Source organism: Mixophyes fleayi, chromosome 1 (assembly GCF_038048845.1).
Source record: "Mixophyes fleayi isolate aMixFle1 chromosome 1, aMixFle1.hap1, whole genome shotgun sequence".
In the NCBI taxonomy this organism is placed as follows: Eukaryota; Metazoa; Chordata; class Amphibia; order Anura; family Limnodynastidae; genus Mixophyes; species Mixophyes fleayi.
In genome coordinates, this window is record NC_134402.1 from 257,525,656 (window position 1) to 257,547,216 (window position 21,561).

General features: G+C 36.4%; 1 protein-coding gene across 6 annotated transcripts in view; it reads left to right on the top strand.

Annotated features, from left to right (window-relative positions):
- LINGO2 (leucine rich repeat and Ig domain containing 2) overlaps positions 1-21,561 on the top strand; it is a 1,158,257-nt gene that overhangs the window by 55,794 nt on the left and 1,080,902 nt on the right. The gene's annotated exons all lie outside the window — the stretch shown is intronic.

Sequence of the window (21,561 nt, forward strand, 5' to 3'; positions counted from 1 at the left end):
ATACTATAAAATTCCATTCACTTACATTCCCGTGACATTTTTAATACCGCCACTTCTAAATTTCCATTTCAACCACTGAGTAGAACTTAATAATGTATTAGTAATTCTGGATTTTGATCATCCAGACCTGGAGGCTACAGTATTTTTTTCACTGTTTTTCTCATTAAATGTCCAATTATTACATCATTCTACTTTGAAAGTTACAATGGCATAAGCTGAAAATGTGCTATAATGATAGTTGTTTGATTTCCTAAAATGTTGAACTGTCAATTAAAATGGGGGTTGACGGGCTACTAGCAGATATTTTTAACTTCACTGAAGATAATTGACTTTCTGGCCAATTGACATCCATTAAAATCATTATTAGCTGCTAATATCATAGATTGAATGTTATAAGTTTCATGCTGAAATACTACTTTGTGACATATATGTGATTTTAATTAATACTGTTCAATAATTAAAAATTAGAAAAAATATATACATTTTTCCTATTTTGATAGGGGTTTAATTTAATAAAAAAATATGAAATACTCATTTATAGGTGTTACATAACAAGAGATAAATGGGCCAGAAGGCTAGACTAATGTCTTGGACTATTTCATAATGAACTTACAATTTTATAAGTGAGACAACTGCTTCTAGAAATGAGTCAAATATATCACAGCACCCCTTTAACTTTTATATACCTCAAAGCAATCTAAAGACCAAGGCTAGGTACACACAACAAAAATTTCAACCGATTTGTTATCACTAACGATTTTACCAATGACTGAAGTTCCAATCAGTCTGCTGATACATGCATACACACTATACTTGATTTAACTTCAGATCTGTGCTCTTTATTTTGTCCTGTAGTCATTTAGAGAATGACAGCACAGCATTCATTCATTCCTGTCACACTGATTAACTGCCTTGTTATAGCTATACACATGTCATTACAAGTTTAGTTAGCTTCAGTGACTCTGAAACTAAATATTCAGTCTCGGAATAATTCGTCCGTTCGTTCTATCTATAGCACTCTCTACATTTATTCACCGGAACATGTTCATTTCTGGCATCCACTGAGAAGATCATGACTCTGTAAACTCTATGGAGATCATGATCATGAGTGCATTCATACTGCCGGATCGGAAGGCGGTTGGAACGAGGTTATTACATTTACCGACCAATGAGATGGAACGTCTATCGGCCATCGTGTAAATGTACATACTACTGCGATATCAAGCTGAACAGTCGGTTTACAGGGTGTTTGGCCCGATAATTGGCTGAAAAACCTGTAGTGTGTACCAAGCCTAAGACAGATATTCTACTATGAATTTGGATACTTTTTGCAATGTATTATCCTGCTAATGGTTAATAAATATAAATAGTTTAATATCATCAGCAAACATTTTATTTTGTTTATGTATATATTTGTTTATGGATACTGATGTCTGTGGCACACCACTAATAACTTTAGCCCATATGTTCTATGTATAACTAATCTTTCACTTCCACCTTCAACCAGTTCTATACCAATATATATATATATATATATATATATATATATATATATATATATATATATATATATTTATATTTATATATTAAGTCTAGCATTCTCAGCATCATCCTTATCCTCAACATCATCACCATTGTCTTCCTCATCTCTCTCCTCCTACTCCTTCTCCCCATCATTCTTCTCATCAACTTGTTTTATTTCCAAGGCGTCATAGTGAGTCGGCATATAAATACATAAATACAATATAATAAATACATATAAGCATAATAACAAATACTATTTATTACTAGCAGATGTGTGGCAAAACCCCTAGTATGAGTAATGCTCAAGCTGTTATAGGTAGCACATAAACAGGTACAATTTCTGTGTGTAGTAGTAAACAATCAGCATTGCAGTCACACAAAGAATATAGTGTAGGACATCACAGGGGCAAACGAGTTAGACAGACATGAGACATAGGGTAGAGAGGACCCTGCCCTGAGATCTTGCATTTAGCTTTTAAATTATGTACCGAATTGTTATAGTATGAAACAATATTGAGCAGTTTCATAAAATCTTACATTCTCATGCCAACATTGTTATCAAACTATTTTTCTACCATATTTCAGAAATCCATTCTTTAGAATCCCTTTTAAATAATTTGCCCATGATTGATAAAATTCCTCAACCACCCTCTTAACCTCCTTAGGTTACCCTATTACCACCCTTCACACAGTTCTCACAAGACAACAACCATTTGACCAACATAGCTGTTGGACTGGATACACCAGTATGCAATAGTAGTATGCAGTAGCAGTTAACCTCATGTATCAAACTCCCATAGTCCCATAGATTGTAAATTTGCGAGCAAGACTTTCTTACCACTTTGTTTGTCTGTATTGCCCAATATTGTTACATTACTGTGTCCATTCCCAATTGTAAATCTCTATGGAATTTGCTGGCACTATATAAATAAATGTTGATAATGGTGTAAATCAGTGTTTCCCAACTCCAGTCCTCTGGGCCCCCTAACAGTGTAGGTTTTCCAGGTCACAAGTGAAATAATTAGTACCACCTGTGGACCTTTCAAAATGTGTCAGTTAGCAATGAATACACCTGTGCTCCAGCAAAGAGATATGGAAAACATGCACAGTTAGGGGTCCCTGGGGACTGGAGTTGGGAACCAGTGGTGCAAATGATGATGATGAAGATGATTGAAGTCTAAAATACAGACACATTATTTCATATCTCAATTTCTGTTGTTTTTAAAGATTGATTACCACATATGCTTGTTGATAATTTTGTGGCCCTGCACAAATTATGAGGGACTCCATTACTTTAAGAAATAGTGCTTTCAGTTAGCAAACTTAATTCCTTTAGCATAACTGGGTATAGGACATTTGTTTTCTGGCCTAATATTATTTAGCTTTAACTGCACCTCCTTCTTTGTTAGTTAAGTATAATTAAATGGTATGTTGGTATTATTACACAACCTGTTTCCTAACATTCTTTTCCTCCTTTGTGATCAAAGACGAAAGACCAGCTTTTACTTTTTCACACATGGGTTGTTCATGTAGGCTTCATTTTTTTAAAATAAGTTAAATCTTTCATTGGCTGTTTGTCACATAAAAATAGATTTATCGAATTTTGTGACTTGGTGAGTACAAGGTGATTGCTAAGTATGTCCTGAAAAACACTGGTTTAAGTTAGAGACTGTATAGATTGTCCTGCTTATCCTCCTGTTTTTCCAAATTGGTGCCATTGTGCTCATCATGATTTCAAATGCATCTTCTGATATCTCAAAGGAGGATTGACAGGACAGTTTATACATCCCAGAAGGATTTTAAGCTCATTGTCAAGCATACCTTTTGTTTGCATGTCATTTTTTGTCAGTCATATAAATAAATAAAGATTGGTTTGTATCAACTGTATCAACGATGCCTTAACACCTCTACCATCAAGCCTATTGTAAGCTTTTTACTTTACATTTAGATAATTATAATGTTTTAATGGGAAACATTATTTAGGATGTTATTATTGTTGCAATAGATGCAGAATTCCTGCCAGGAAAGCGGTTGCTATTTATGAAGAGTATATATTTAAAGCAATTGGATGGAAAAAAGCATAAAAGAATTAAATGCAGAGAAAGATAATTGTTATAGTTTAATCAGGTAGACTATTATTAATTACAAAAAAGTATTGTGATTTTCATGATTATGAGCTTTTACACTCATGTTGTATTATTTAGCAATCAAGCTGCTGCAAAAAGCTTAGTTTCTAACTGTACAAATACAAATTAAATAGGAAAATGGAAAGTGTTTGCTTTGCACAGTATCTGGTTTAATCGTGGGCAAATTGGTTCACCACTGGTCAATACATTTGTGAATTATTTGCAGTTTGCTACAAATATGGAAATAAATGACACCCACTAATGAATTGGGTAACCCTGTCTCCATTTAAAAAGTAGAAGGGACCCCTATAGTTTGGTACTGGTTCAGCAGTTATAATGAGATAACACACTCATAGACTGATTTCACTGGACTGGAAATGTTTAAAGTAAATTTAAAAAAATGCTTTCTCCTTTACTCAGCCAGTCTACACTCCTGGCCACAGTGAAAGTTAGCCCCAAGTTGACCAACTCTGAGGGTCTACCAAGCCTCATTGAGCTGTGAGAGCTGGGGTAACTATCAAGATTCAAACCTTTAGAATTGCAAACTTTCCACTTCAGTTTTCCCAGTATAATGGTCCCTAGGACTAGGGATGAGCGGGCTCGGATATCTGAACCTTGCCGATCCGAGCCGGATCCGAGACAGATCCGGGTATTCCCGCCAATTGCAAAACTGAAAGCGAGGCTCCGAGTCATAATCCCATTGTCGGATCTCGCGATACTCGGATTCTATAAATTCCCCGCTGGCCGCCGCCATCTTCACTCAGGCATTGATCAGGGTAGAGGGAGGTTGTGTTAGGTGGTCCTCTGCCCTGCTATATCCTGTGCTGTGCTGTGCTCAGTCCAGTGGTGCTGTGTCCTGTGCTCTGTCCTTTTGAGTTCAGTGGTGCTGCTGGGTCCTGTGCTGTGTCCTGTTCAGTCCAGTGGTGCTGTGTCCTGTGCTCTGTCCTTCTGAGTTCAGTGGTGCTGCTGGGTCCTGTGCTGTGTCCTGTTCAGTCCAGTGGTGCTGTGTCCTGTGCTCTGTCCTTCTAAGGGCATTGTTATTTCCCCATTATTCCCAAGTTATAAAAAATTTAAAAAAAGTTATAAAAAAAATTAAAAAAAAATAATTATAAAAAAAAGAAATTAAAAAAAAATATCCAAAAACAATCCTGCAGTATAAGTCCATTGGTACTGCAATATTACAAAGTTCACTGATTCTGCAGTATAAGTCCACCAGTGGTACTGCAATATTACAAAGTTCACTGATTCAGCAGTAAAAGTCCAGTGGTACTGCAATATTACAAAGTTCACTGATTCTGCAGTATAAGTCCAGTGGTACTGCAATATTACAAAGTTCACTGATTCTGCAGTATAAGTCCAGTGGTACTGCAATATTACAAAGTTCACTGATTCTGCAGTATAAGTCCAGTGGTACTGCAATATTACAAAGTTCACTGATTCAGCAGTATAAGTCCAGTGGTACTCTCCTGTGCCGCATATAATTTTTAAAGGCTTTGCCGAGTGTGTGTGGCTTAGGGGTACGCTCTCTTGTGCTACATATAATGGAAAACAAAAATTTGGAGGATAAAGCTGCGAGGAGAAAGCTCAGTTTTCCTAAAAGACCCGCTGGCGGGGATGCTGATAACATCTGGTCCGGACTGAAGGACCTGCAATCATTGCAGACATGTCTACTGTTGCTGCGTTGGATGCTGTCACAATAGAAAAAATGGTGGAGGATTATTTTGCTGACACCATCCAAATAGACATGTCAGACAGTCAATATTGTTACTGGCAGGAAAAAAAGGCAGTTTGGAAGCCCCTGTACAAACTGGCTCTATTTTACCTGAGTTGTCCCCCCTCCAGTGTGTACTCGGAAAGAGTTTTTAGTGCAGCGGGAACCTGGTCAGTGAGCGGCGAAGGAGGTTGCTTCCTCAGAACGTTGAAAAAATGATGTTCATAAAAATGAATTTTCATTCCTCAATCAAGTACAGCACTGCCCTCCAGATAGTACAGAGGGACCTGTGGTTGTGGAGTCCAGCGGGGACGAATTGATAATGTATGATGAGGAGGAAGTACACACTGTAGGGGGAGAGGAATCAGAGGTTGAGGATGAGGACGACATCTTGCCTCAGTAGAGCCTGTTTTGGACTAAAAACAATATTGTGAGGTGGGAGGTGTTCAGAATAGACTGGGAATTAGTGGAAATGATTGTTATTGAATGTTATTGAGGTTAATAATAGCGTAGGAGTGAAAATAAACTTAAAAAACTTGATTTTAACATTTTTATGTTTTTTTCAAAATAAATCCGAATCCAAAACCTTTAAATCCGAACCAAAACCTTTCGTCAGGTGTTTTGCGAAACAAATCCAAACCCAAAACCTCAAGGAAATCCGAATCCAAAACACAAAACATGAGACACCAAAAGTGGCCGGTGCACATCCCTACCTAGGACCCTTGCCCATTATACCAAAAGAACAAACAAAGTCAAACACATACACTACTGAAAAAAAAACCTTGCTTGCCAAGTAGAAACAAAAACATTTCTCCTCGTTTACTGATGCACCCAAATCCCCATATAAATGGTGGAGTAGCAGTGTTCCAGCAATAGATTCTGACTAGCCACCATTGCTTTGTAAACAGTGTTGCTATTACCTGATTCCACATGGAGCATAAATTATTCAGTACTTTTTTGATGAATTAAGATTGATTTTCCCATTTTCATTCATACCTGTGTATGTGTTCTAGTTGAAGATTGTGTTCAAGCTAATTTCATTTGAAAACACCTTTCTTATGTACCCGAACACTAAATAAGCATAGCTCACACATGCGAAAGAAACCAATATCTGTGATTGGTTGCACCTTAATTCGTATATTGCAATATTTTTTTTTCTTATATTGTTAAATGTTAATGTATTGTTGAATAACCTTTGGCAGTACCTCAGTATCTTGATATACACACAAGCTTGTTATATTTCTCATGTAGTATCCCATTAACTGATTTCACTCCTTAAACTCTCAGTAATACATTTTACATTTATTAAATTCAGTCTCCATAAGCCATAGAAAGTTATTAATATTCATTATGTGTCAGTCATTGTTTTGTGGGTATAACATAATAATGTCTCCAAAGAAAGTGATTTATGCCCTTTTTTATAGACAGTCTTTATATTCACTGGGTTTTTCATAACTAAAAAGGTGATGATGCAAATAGAATGTATTCATACTAATACATGCAGCATGATTAACAGTACTTAATTAAGCTTTGCATAGACAGCAGTTTTGTAAAAAAATATACTTAATGAATGCATATGTTATTTGTAACATTTAGCCTCTTTTTTTCAGTCTTCATTAAAGTTGGTGTTGGTAAAGAACACATCTGAAAGAACAATTGACTTAAGATATTCCTTGTAACTATTATATACTGCGAGCATAGTTAACATAACTAATCCAGCGTATACTTGAGGATTGTTTAGCCTGGGAAATCACCAAATATAAGTGAGCCATAGCACAGCAACACTTCCTTTGCACATTTACACAAAATATTCATTGTAAATGACTATCATGGACAATTTATGATGAGACAGTACTGAGGTCTTCCTCCATTCAATCATGTCTGTACCTATTTCCTCTACCGAAGCATTGTCAAGGATATATTCTTAATTTAATTTTTATTAAAGCATATGTTCTTTGAAGAGAGTTTGTCAAGATTGATGTTACTTAGGCACATAAGAGTATACATTGTTAGACTGGTAGGGAACAGAACAATTTGGACGTCATTGTTTTACACAGGTAGAGTTAAGGTGAGTCAAAGTCTAATTGTTTACACATTATGGGCCATTTTACCTGTTTCATTTCACGGCTTCTTAGTCTATATTAGAAGATAAGTCTATATGAAAAAGCTAATATTGAAGATTAGTCTATATGTTAGGTTATGGTTGTCCAGCTAAAATAGTTGTTGAGGCAGAAGATAAAATCCCCATAGATGGCAGAGAAGTCGCGCAATAAAACACAGAACCAAATGCTTTCTATGGAGAGTAAGTAGTTAATAGCAATACTCACCAGCATTGGCTGTTTGAGACTGTGAGCAGCTCTGAATCAAGCTGACTTTATAGTATAGCGGGGTTTGTGTTAACAAATTTTTACTTTTTGGTTTCGGGATGAACAATAGAAGATAAGTGGTTCTATAAAATTTGGGTGTACTGTATTTTGAGAGGTATGCGAGTGTACTTGGGTATACTTAGAAAGATTCACACTAGGAAGACAATATTTTGAACAGCATGATATAGATCTCCTTGAAGTTAATGAATGAGTTGTAAGTGAGATGTTACATATTGCAATACATGTCAACTTGTTGTTTTATATTGTAAATGATAGCTTCCAAGGCATTATTTTTCTGCCTTTTAAGCACAATGTGAGAGTCTGTTAGTTTTTCAATGTTTTATTTGTTTGTGCAATGATGGATGGAATGTTTTAATTGAAAACCGTGATTGCACCTGTTTGTTCTAATTATGATTGGTCAACCATTTTTAAAAAAAAGTTGTGGACATTGTATAATGCCAGATGCCTTGATAAAGATTTTTTTATTTGAAACGTGCCGGCTGCTGAGGATTATACACATTGAGGACTGTTGGTCTCCCTCAATATTCGTGGAGGAAAAGTGCTGGCAAACACTGATGTATTCATACTAATACATGCAGCATGATTAACAGTGCTTAATTAGGCCTTGCATAGACAGCAGTTTTGTAAAGAAATATACTTAATGAATGCATAGGTTATTTGTAACATTTAGCCTCTTTTTTCAGTCTTCATTAAGGTTGGTGTTGGTAAAGAACACATCTGAAAGAACAACTGACTTAAGATATTCCTTGTAACTATTATATACTGCGAGCATAGTAAACATAACTAATCCAGCGTACACTTGAGGATTGTTTAGCCTGGGAAATCACCAAATATAAGTGACCCATAACACAGCGACACTTCTACCATAACCCAATGCTGGAACAGAGTTTGTCAAGATTGATGCTACTTAGGCACTTAAGAGTATACATTGTTAGAACGGTAGGGAACAGAATAATTTGGAGCAAAAAACAGTATGCAGCGCTCAAATCTAACTGTCTCCAATATAGGCTAATAAAAATAATGAGTGGCAGATCACGAGTGGTCAAGTATATAAAATCAACATGTTTATTGTGTATATTAAAAATCATGCATGTAAATACCTATATGCTTACAAAGGTATATTGTGAGGAAAAATTGCAAAAACTACATCACAGTGCCCTATGACGTATATGAACCACACGCTACTGATGAAAGAAAAATATAACAGCTGTATATTATGTAGCCAATTGTGTGGTCAAAGATGTTGATTAAAAGACATGAGCAATGCTCTACGATTTCCCCACAAAAAGATATATAGTGCTGATAGTTACCGTTATCATCAATCCACACGTAGTGGTAAGTTTCTTCCTATGAATGATAATGTCTATATGGCCATATATATAACTCCGTATTGGGCAGAGATGAACTAGAGCCTCAGTTCAAACAAGCTTTATAGTATAAGTTCCACATATAAATGTATATTCCGCTTCATGCTCCATAGATGGAAAAGACACATATGTGAGTAGAATATACTGTAGTACTCACTGTCTCTGATGGTAGATATGATGCGTTTTTCCACATACCCGTATAGATTACACCTTTGCAGACTTGTCTCTTTGAGGTTACTGTGTGTCCAATGGTTGTAAATAGTGATCACACACCTTCGTAGTACGGACTGGAATCATAGGTGAATGAAGATGAAACCTATTTAGGCTTTAGCAGGATGCTGACAAAAGTGCCTTAAAGCGCTACATCGAATGGATAATACTTGTATGATCCGCGGTCATGACCTGGTCATTCCCTCTGAAGAAGTTACGTTCTGTAATGAAACGCGTTAGGGGCATAGAGTCAACAATTTAGTTGGTCTCTGTATACTTTTTTTTACCTATTGTGCTATTTTTATTTTCACTTGGCTATATGCTGTAATTGCCGTTGCACTTGGTCCAACCCACCCAGGAGTTGTACAATTGGATTCATCTGAAAGCGGACAAACAATTGCTTTTACCATCCTCTTTTCTCCGTGGAGCATTCTCATCTAAGAGAGCCATGTGTGAGGCGGTCACAGATATCACTGTTATCCGCGGATCATACAAGTATTATCCATTCGATGTAGCGCTTTAAGGCACTTTTGTCAGCATCCCGCTAAAGCCTAAATAGGTTTCATCTTCATTCACCTATGATTCCAGTCCGTACTACGAAGGTGTGTGATCACTATTTACAACCATCGGACACACAGTAACCTCAAAGAGACGAGTCTGCAAAGGTGTAATCTATACGGGTATGTGGAAAAACGCATCATATCTACCATCAGAGACAGTGAGTACTACAGTATATTCTACTCACATATGTGTCTTTTCCATCTATGGAGCATGAAGCGGAATATACATTTATATGTGGAACTTATAATATAAGGCTTGTTTGAACTGAGGCTCTAGTTCATCTCTGCCCAATATGGAGTTATATATATGGCCATATAGACATTATCATTCATAGGAAGAAACTTACCACTACGTGTGGATTGATGATAACGGCAACTATCAGCACTATATATCTTTTTGTGGGGAAATCGTAGAGCATTGCTCATGTCTTTTAATCAACATCTTTGACCACACAATTGGCTACATAATATACAGCTGTTATATTTTTCTTTCATCAGTAGCGTGTGGTTCATATACGTCATAGGGCACTGTGATGTAGTTTTTGCAATTTTTCCTCACAATATACCCTTGTAAGCATATAGGTATTTACATGCATGATTTTTAATATACACAATAAACATGTTGATTTTATATACTTGACCACTCGTGATCTGCCACTCATTATTTTTATTAGCCTATATTGGAGACGGTTAGATTTGAGCGCTGCATACCGTTTTTTGCTCTATATTTCCGTATGTTGGTGGGCGCAGCCACTTAGTTTGTGCAGCAGCTTGTCTTCTGTCCATATATTACTGGAAATTGTACATATTTATTATTTTTTTCCATCATCTCATTTACCTTCATTGGTATTGCATCGGCGCCATATCAGGGGTTTTTTCTGTTTTTAACAGAATAATTTGGACTTCATTGTTTTAAACAGGTGAGTCATAGTCTAATTGTTTACACATGATGGGCCATTTGACCTGTTTTATTTCACGGCTTCTTAGTCTATATTATTGGATTATTGTTATTGCTTTTTCACGTGCATAACATCTGTATTGTGCTGAAAAATAATGTTTGAGAAATCACTAAGTATGATCTGAGAAGAGGACATTACACTTAATATTACACGCTAATTTTGAGAAGACAACATCCTATAACTGCACTCTCAAAGGGACATGGAGGGATTCATGTGGGGTGTTATTTGTTAATGCTATTTATGAAGAATCCATTTATCACTTCAAGTACTCAAATGAGATAAAGGTGACCGAAAAGTAAGAGTACATGAATGATATTCAGAGGTGTTTTGCGTTCATTATACTGTATTGCATTATGATATGTCTTTTATTTGTTTTATTGTATATATATTTCTTGGGAGAAAAAAACTGAGAACATTTTCAAATACTAGCTTTTGAATTTTGACCTGTGGATTTGGACACCAACATCACAGAAGGTCCACTAACAGGATTGCAAAGGATTGGGAATGATTTTGGATTACAAGTACTAATAACATTTTATATTTTATGACTGATTGAAAGGGTTATGTATAAGTCATAAAACATTGTGCTTAAGGTATTTTTGGAAAATGGATGCATATGGTACATCAATAGTGCCATCCCTGTCCCTATTTGTTGTTGGCAGAAAGGGCCTCAGAATCCAAATCCTCAATTAAGTTTGATATCAATTGAATAGAGCCAATATATGAGTTAGTACACTTGTACAAAAAATAGATTCCAAGTATCACAAGTCTGGGCATCCCTGACTTAAGCCTATTTACTGTTATGTAAATGTGTTAAACATATTTTGTTATAATTTTTTTGGTCTACAAGTAATGAACATTGTTGTCCTGATTCATTAAGGATTGTAAATGCTGATACGTGCTGCATTTTGCGCAAAATCCTTCTGCACTTGCTCAGACCCAGACTATATGCCAGTGAAGTCAGCAACATCAAATTAATCTTTGAGCACAAAGGAACCTTACGATAGCCTACGATTTCATGGGCAGAATAGGGAGCGGAATGGGCGTATGTACATAGTCAGTGTACAATAGAGATGTGTCAAGCACGTGCGCACGCAGCAATGTCCAATCCAAATTTTGGGCATCTCTGAAGTATGTGTTTTTCTGTCATATCACTTGCATCAGCTCTAGGTCAGGTATAAGTGCTGATTGATATTGATGATGGTCACGTATACATGCTAGAATATCTATTTGCAATTAGGAGCAACTGTAAGAATGCATTTTATGTACAGTAGACATGAAGAACATCATGATAGATGTATGGAAATAAAAACATCTTTTTTAAAATGTTTTTCTTTCATTAATGATTAATATTAACAGATGACAAACATTTAACACTTTTTGTTCTTCTGTGCGTTCTTTTGGGACTTTATATTCCACATATGTATTGGACTTGTCCTGCAATATATTGTCTGTTAGACTAATGTACCTAGACACGTATTCAACAAGAGGTGTTTCTTCAGATCGACTTCTAGTTGAATACGGATGTGCGAATGTCTGTTTTATGTGCATCCTTAAAAAAAATGCAATTTACACCCATTTTTAATGAATCAGGCCCCCCAGTGAAGGCTTTTTTTTTGACTATTTTAGCACTGACAAAAACTATATGGACCTAATTTAAAAAATCAGCATCATAAAAATGTTAATACAACTTTCAAATTAAAGTACAGATGAAAATAGCTACTTTATATTGCAATGACATATTACAGCTTTTACTGAAAGTGCTATGACTGGCATATACAATTTTGATATTTACTGAACTGCATATCATTTTAAGAGTCAGGTTGCAGGAAACAAAGCTGATGGGATGAAGGAATAAACTCAATCTTAGGTATTCATTGTTGTGATTTATTGGGCAACTATCACAATGTGAATGAAATATGCCACTTTATTTTATTTGTGACATATTTTGTTATTTATTAGTTTACATCAGTTGTATATACAACAAAATAAAAGCAAAACCTATTGAACTAAAAAATGGTCTTTGTCCAACCCTTCATAGGTCTGCATTACATGCTGCAGTGCACTCCATTTTCCCTGCTCCTATAATGTTCTTTATGCTTATGTTGTTGGTTTGGGAATGTTTGCATGTGACAGAATTTGTTGGTATGTTTGCTTTTTTTTTAAGCATTTTACGTGCAGTCAAGTGTGGGCAACCAAATCAATGATCCAAAGGACACCATGGACTTTTCATGTAGCAAGTACTTAAAGACCACTTCTCATGTAATGTGTATTGAAAAATAGGAGTGTGAACAAGGCATTCTAGCTTCTGCTTCAATAATCACCAATTCTCACATTATTATTATTATTATTACCATTTATTTATATAGAGCCACTAATTCCGAAGCGCTCACATCAGTCCCTGCCCCATTGGGGCTTACAGTCTAAATTCCCTAACACACACACAGACTAGGGTCTATCCAATTGACCTACCAGTATGTTTTTGGAGTGTGGGAGGAAACCGGAGCACCAGGAGGAAACACATGCAAACATGGGGAGAACATACAAACTCCTCACAGATAAGGCCATTGTCGGGAATTGAACTCATGACCCCAGTGCTGTAAGGCAGAAGTTCTAACCACTGAGCCACCGTGCTCACATAGCACATACATTTCGTCCTGCAGTACTGGATGTAACACTTTTGAATTTGGAATAGAACCCTTCATATGTGATCACCGATGTTAAGTTTCCAGTGACTACTGCTACTTTTAAACTAGTTTTGTAGCAGCAGTGATCACCAGAACTGTGAAATAAGACATCACAAGCAGATGCCTATGCTTTAAATACATAAATGTTATGTTTAAAACAGCTAATCATAAGGTGTCATTCAATGTGTATGGCCTTTTGGGCAAGGTCATTGTGTAATGACAAATTTGAAGGCAACCCTTATTTCTATGCACCTTATTTTCATAAATTACTGACATTACTTAACTTTTGCCAAAGTCAATGCTAGTTATCTTTTGAGATTTTTCTGTTCAATTTTATTTTCACTCCATCGCCCCTGAAATTATGTCCATAAATGTCACTTCTCAAAGATCAAAATTGTAGCACAAACGCAGAAGCTTAAAATTTAACCTAGCATAGAAAACAATAGATGAGGGCTCAATATGATAGCCACTATGCAAACAGACCCCATTCGAGGGTTATTGTGCAATACACACGTCATTACCATAGATGCTCCAAATTGTTTGACAGTGATTTGTAGAGTTGATTTTTTAAAATGGTTATACAATTCAACATTTTACAATAAATTCTCAAACTTTGAAGCAAGCTGAAGGTCCGGCCATGTATAAACCAGTTTAAGATGTTCAAGTATGTTCAAGCTTAATATCTACATTGCATTTTATTTAGAAGGATTTCTGTGTGTACAGCAAATTTTGAACTTCGAACACAGTAATGTTCATCGTTTGAATAAACAAAAAATACTCCTAAAATGTTAAGCTCAAACATTCAACATTGAATAATTTTTTTAACTACAGTCCTGTACAATATATTTACGTTTCCAGGAGTGTCACGAACATGCTCCCAGCTGTCGTGACTTTTGGGTGATTTGCTGTATGAGGTCACATGATTCCAGCCCGCAGTCTCTCACACAGGTTATAGACCTACTGAATAGCACCAAACAGTGCTCACACCTCACACACTTAAGGTTTGCCACACCTATTGCATACGGGCAATAGGACCCAAATATACTGCCCCAAACTGGCACACAAGGCTTCTATCTGCTCACAGACTAGCAAGACCCACACCAGCAAGCAAAATGTTAACTCTTCACACCTCCAGACTGTTACACAAATGTAAATGCAAGCACACACAGCTTGTTAATCAAATGTATCCACAAATCACACACTGGCATTCAAAGAGTTAACTTGGCCAATCTATTTTCTTAACAGGCTACTGGATTCTTTAGAGTATCAAGGACGCAACATATTAAATTATAGATTTAATATACAAAAGTACAGGGCATACAGATCTAAAAAATAATGAGTAAACAATTATTAGATTGACATAACAAGTAAAACAGTTTAAAACAAAAGTGGCTACCTTCAAAGTATCACTTACGTGAATTGCATACTTAGGTAGAAGGTTTAAAGGGTAAGGGGAAAAGCAGCTTGTTTCAACATTACTGTGTGTACTACAGTTAGGTGCACGCAGCACTGCCTTCACAAGTAGTACAGTGGGAAGCAGGACATTCCTCCCAACTGTCCTAAGTGAGATAGTCACACAAATTCAGGACTGTCCCACCAGATGCAAGAGAGTTGGCAGACTGTCCTATTCTCTCCTACCTGATCTCGTCAATTTCACCACTTGTGAGTGCTGGTTTCTTAACTCATTTGCTGCTTGTCTGGACCCTGGAATGTTGGATGCCCTATTAGGAAAAAAAAGGGTACATAAAGTTTAGAAAACTCCAAACAGGCCTGGGGGTAAGTGTATCAAGGTGCGATTTTGCCAGCATGTTAAATTTGCGGCAAATCACGGGTGGTTACCCGAGATTTTAGTGAAAAAAACAGAAATGTATCAAGCTGCAATTTTGATCCTGATCTTCAAAATCGCTGGTCATCTCTGGCGATTTGCTGCGATGTAAACACTCCCGTGTTTAGCTAACCCTCCTGTGTTGCAGCAGCGAGTTGTCAAACACATCACTGTCACACTGCCTGTCATACAGCTGCCGGAGCTCTGGCAGCTGTCAAAACAGTTAAGAATAGATGAAAGTTTTTTTTAAAAAAAAAGCGTGGGATCCCCCCTCTATTCCAGCTTAACCCTAGTGCTGCCTGACTACTGCTGGTTCCATGAAAATCGGGGAAAAAATTTAAGTGGGGTCCCCCCGATTTTCACTTAACCAGCACTAGGCAAACCAGCAGCAGGGGTCCCCCTGCCATAATGACTATCCAACCCTAGACTGTTCAGCGCTGGGCTGGATTCCCTAGGGAGTGGGTCCGCCCAAAAAAACGAGCAGGCTCCCCCCCTAGAGAAAACCAGCCCAGTGCTGATAGCACTAGGGCTCTTCCTACTACCCCTGGGCTGTGGGTAGTAGGGTAATAACGGCGATAAAGAGTGGAAAAAATAAACAGACGCCATTTTGTTTTGTGGAACTACAAGTGCCAGCCAGCCAGGTTGCCCAAAATAGTGTGGCCATGCTGCTGCTTGTATAACTACAAGCACCAGCATACCCACGGCAGCCAGGGCATGTTGGCACTTGGAGAACCACAAGTGCTAACATGCCCTGATATCCCTGGCTGGCTGGGACCTGTAGTTCAACAAAAAAAAAACACAGCACCCTGGTAATTACCACATACATTTAATAAAAAAAAAAACCCACAATAAACACAGTAACCACCCCCATTTACACCATATACATTTATTAAAAATAATAAAACCCCTAATACTCACCAATGAAGTCTTCTTTCTTTCACCAAAGTCCAAAATCAATTTGTAATTCCCAATGTCCTGCTTGCCCCAGTCCCACAGTATTTATACCTTCCAAAAGTCCTTGCTTGGAAAATCTCTTCTTGTATAAAAAAAAAAAAAAAAAGATATCCGCACTAGGTATGTTTCATAACAAAGTCTAATAATAGGCTCTAATTATTATGGCCTATCAATCAGGATGATTAAATTATGGTACAAAACATCCTGAGCGGTGCACCCTATACACCAAAGTTATAATGAAGTGTCAAAGAGAGGAAAAGTAGGTGACTGAGGGGCACTCAGAGACGATGTATGAATATGTATATGAAATAAAATCAATTTTGAATGATATGCTTTAAAAATTGTGTATTAACATTTCATCCTAAACCCCAAAGCTAGCGAAATATTTAAAAACAAAAAACAAAACAATAATTGTTAAAATTGCAGATCCACTGCAAACTTAGCTCAGTGGATTGATATAGATAAGTTCATATAGAAATTACACTATTAAAGAAGAATTCCCTATTAACAATATTGACCTCTAGGTATCTTAAACGACATATAGGATCAAAAGGATGCCATTGTAGATCAACAGAAGCCCCTTGATAAGGGTTATAGTAGTGACTAACTAATATATCATAGTCAAAATTATTAGGAGATTGAATAACATTTCAGAGTAAGCCCCTATTTGTATAATTGGTTATTAAATAGTAAAGGGTAATTGGGAGAGATGCCTGTGAACCTTTAGAAGCAGTCCCCCTAGTGGTCGCTAGTATAGAGAATCTCAGGTTTGTCCTGTATCTACTAACTCTGATAGTAAGTCTCCTAGAGGTCTATATATGAGAACAGGGTGTGTTTGTTAAATAGACTCAGGGAACAACGTGAGAACCCTGATGGTAGTAACGCTAAATATCCTGCACTATTTCTCCCTAAATGCCCTGTGTATTCTAAAACCGCTAATTTGGTCAATCAAGGGTAGGAGAGAATAGTGAGAGCGTGAATAGATGATATTACATATTATGAACACTGAGCTAAGAAATGCCAATGCGCGTTTCGCTGAACAGCTTTATCAAGGCTAACCAGAGCCTCTTGTTCGTATGTCTTAAATAGTCAATCAGATCAGCCCCTGAAATGACGCTTAAGGTTCAGCCAATCACGCCACAGCATGAGTGGCATTGATGGACATGTGCCTTGGCCAATGGAGGGGAATTGGAGCGATTAGGCTCCGCCCCCAAATCGCTGTGATGCAAGGATAATGAAAAGACTAAGAATAGAAGCAAACAGCTGCAGTTCTTACTGTTATATATGCTGATTTTGTCAGAAACTTTGTCAAATGTGGTCAAAGAATAAGTACTATCAGAAAACAGATTCCATTCATATTATTAATAAGATTAATATCGGTTAGCTTTTCCTATAGATTCATGGATATATAAATGATAACAATAGTAAACCCTTGCATATTCTATATACCCCATTATATGCATAAATAATGATTATTAAGAAATCTGATCATGTGGATGATAAAAAGAACATGTATATGAAAAATGTTTGTGAATCTATTTTACAGTAAGTATAAATAATATTCGTGTGTCATGCTAATAGATCATAATGATCTGATGCTAGAACCATTGAAAAAGGTAGTCAAATATTGAGAATAGAGTGATCAAATATAACCACATGTGAAAGGTAAGTGTTATTAATATGAGATTAGTATCATATTCTTTGAAGACCTGAAACAGGAAAAATAAAAGGGAAGTGAAAAAAATATATATTATAACAGTGATAGAATTAATTGTGGAAGATGGGATGTGACTTTGTATGTGAAAACATAAAGTGATATAAGGGGTATAAACCCGTAAGGGTAGTATTGTGATTAAGAAGGACCTATTCCATGGAACGGTATATAAGAGTGTAAATAATAAATCGGATATTATAGAAAGGCAGAGTAGCTATTGTAATCGTTAAGACCATTAGGAGCCATACTGCCCATCAAGAAGATAGTTCTAGTTTCTTTCCTCAATAGCTGTGATTGTAGATCACCTCCTCTTAGATTTAGGACAGTTTTCTCCATGGCGAAAGCTTTTATATGTTTGGGATCACAATTGTGACAGTTCATAAAGTGTCTGGCTACAGTAGTCAATTTTTTAAAATTCTTTTGGTCTCTTAGGGCATTTTTGATATTGCCAATGTGTTCCAAGAGACGTTTTTTAAAAGGGCGACTGGTCATCCCTATATATTTTAGTCCACATGGGCAAATCAAACAGTAGATGACTCCCTGAGAGTTACAGTTTAGGAATTCAGTGATATGCCAGACCTTACCATATTTGTCTACATACTGTTTTGTTAGAGTGGTGAATTGGCAAGCTTTACATGTGCCACAATTGAAGAAACCTTTCGTTTTATTATCTTCTTTTCTTAGGGATTGTAAATGGCTATGTACCAGTTTATCTCTTAAGTTTGTTGATCTTCTCCAACTAAAAGCAATATTATCATCCAATTCTTTCTTAAGGTCCTCGTCAGATAGTAGGATGTGCCAATGTTTTTGAAAGATGGTTGATAAATCACGCCATTCTGCACAAAAAGTCCCTACCATTCTGACTGAGGTCTTATCCTTATTTGAATTTGGAGATGGATAAATAAGCGTCTGTCTATCTCTCTGATCTGCAGAGATTTTAGCTTTCTGTATGGTCTTATTCCCATAGCCTCTTTTCTTTAAATGATTGGTAAGTTCTGCTGATCTTGTTTGGTATGTTGTGATATCTGAACAGTTACGCCTCATACGTAAAAATTCCCCTTTCGGAACACCTTTAAGAACTGGTGGGAAATGGGCGCTTGAGTGATGAAGAATACTATTTGTAGATGTAGGTTTTCTGAAAATATCAGTCTCAAGAGAGCCGTTTGGACTCTTGTAAATGGTAAGATCAAGAAAATTAATAGTAGTATGATTAATTTCTGATGTTAATTTTAGGTTGAGATTATTGATATTTAGGATTCTTGTGAATTCCTCAAAGAGGTCTTTTTCACCCTCCCACAGTATGAAAAAGTCGTCGATATATCTTAACCATAATGTGATGTGTTTGGTGAAATTGTCATACCTTTCGCTGAATACCACCTCTCTCTCCCACCAGCCTAGGAAAAGACCAGCATAAGTGGGGGCACAACATGTCCCCATCGCTGTGCCCCTCACCTGTAGATAAAATCTATCCTCAAAAACAAAATAGTTTTTAGTAAGGATGAAGTGTAGCAGTACCACAAGAAAGTTACTGAAATCCGTTTTTCTGTCCATTTCTAAAAAATATCTAACTGCAGCTACACCCTGATTATGGTCAATGTTTGTGTATAAAGATTCAACATCGTATGATGCTAACCATGTTGCTTCATTAGTCACTATATCTTGAATCTTGGACAATACATCTAGGGTGTCCCTTGTGTATGATGGTAAACTGAGTAAAAACTTGCGTATATGGGAATCTACATAGACACTCGCCCTCTCAGTAAGTCCTCCAATCCCGGAGACTATAGGTCTACCTGGGGGGTTGTGTTCACATTTGTGTATCTTGGGCAAGATGTATAGCGTAGGTGTTTTAGGGTTTTCAACACCAAGATACTCATGGTCCTGTTTGGATATAATGCCCTCTTTAAATGCTGAATTAATCAGGTTCTTATATATGGACATAAAATTAGCCGTGGGGTTAAAGATAAGTCGTTGGTAACAAGTGGTGTCACCTAACTGGCGATAGACTTCTTTGACATGATTTTCCCTTGATAGTAGAACAATATTGCCCCCTTTATCTGAGGGTTTTATGATGGTGTCATCCCACCCCTCAATGTCCTTAAGGGCCTGGATCTCATCTTTGTCCAGGTTGGATGATAATCTAGTATGTCTAGTCTTGTTGGCATAAAGTCTATCTAAATCTTTATCAAATCAATCTATCAATAGATATCCCCTCAGAAGGGATTTTTTAGGACGAGACACTTCAAGAAGACGAGCCCCTTCTCGTCTTCTTGTATTTGGGCCATATTCAAATGTTAGTCCTGTATATCAGACTACACAAGTAAATATAAATGTAAATAAGTATTGTATAGTAGTTTTGTATGCTTAACAGAATTTGTAACTACTAGGCTTTTAATCCCCACATATACCAACCTGGAAGTTGGTTATCATCATAAGAGGCCCGGGTTTGCTGGATTCCTTGTTACAATCATTATCAACCCTAGCTGAACTGTTCATTGGTGAACACAACCATTCCTGAACATCACCAGCGACAAACTGGTAACCAGTAATTGTTTATTCACTAATGTTTAGTAAGCTACATAAAAGATGACCAGCAAAAATCATTAGGGCACTTAATTTTTTTATGCAGGGAATATACTGTAATCATGATATTCCTTATTTCAAATAAACAAGGCAGGATAGAGCCACAATGTTTGCATTTTAACTGTTTAAACAGCTTTTGCGAATGCCTTCATTTGTTAAAGAAGAGTATTCCGATATTATATAAATGGCATTTTACCAAATTTTTGCCAGTGTTTACAAGAGGCTGTTTAAAAGTTTTTTTAAAAAAAAATGTCTGATTAAAGCACAAAGTACAAGCCAACTACAATACAAGATCTACAACCATATGTTAAATTAATGAACAGAATGAAAGGCAATTTGAGAAAATATCTGTAGTGACACTAAAAAAAAGTTTAATCTATGTTAACATCTTCTATTTAAGCAGTATGTTTTACATATCTGTACACATTTAATAAAAATGATACACTGTATTCATCTCAAAAAAGGTTGCACATTTTATACAATTATACTAATTAAGCAATATAATTTTGTGCAGAGTTAGACTCCATTTCAATGTTATTTGCTTTGTGATTTATGCTTTCAAATCTGTGTTACGAAAAAAAATCGGCTTTTTAAATTAACATCATTCTGGTAATTGAGCAGTTCACTCTTAAATTACATTAGATGATTTAATAGGCCACCAACACTAAAATATTCATAGCTTTGCTAGTTTATAAATAAGTGGCATATCTTTTTGTGTGAAGGAATTTTATAAAGTATTTATTAGATAATATTTTATTTAATTTTTTTGAAGAAAAGGTATAAAAGTGTGTCATTTCTGTGGAGAGTCAAAATAAAAGTAATGCTGATGTTATAAAGGCGACCAAAGAACAGATAAAGGTTATCAAAATGAAATATAAAGAGTTGGCTTGAAACTCTGTTTAACAAACCATAGTAATTAAGGGTGGATGTCATGCTGTTTGCTCAATGAGAACT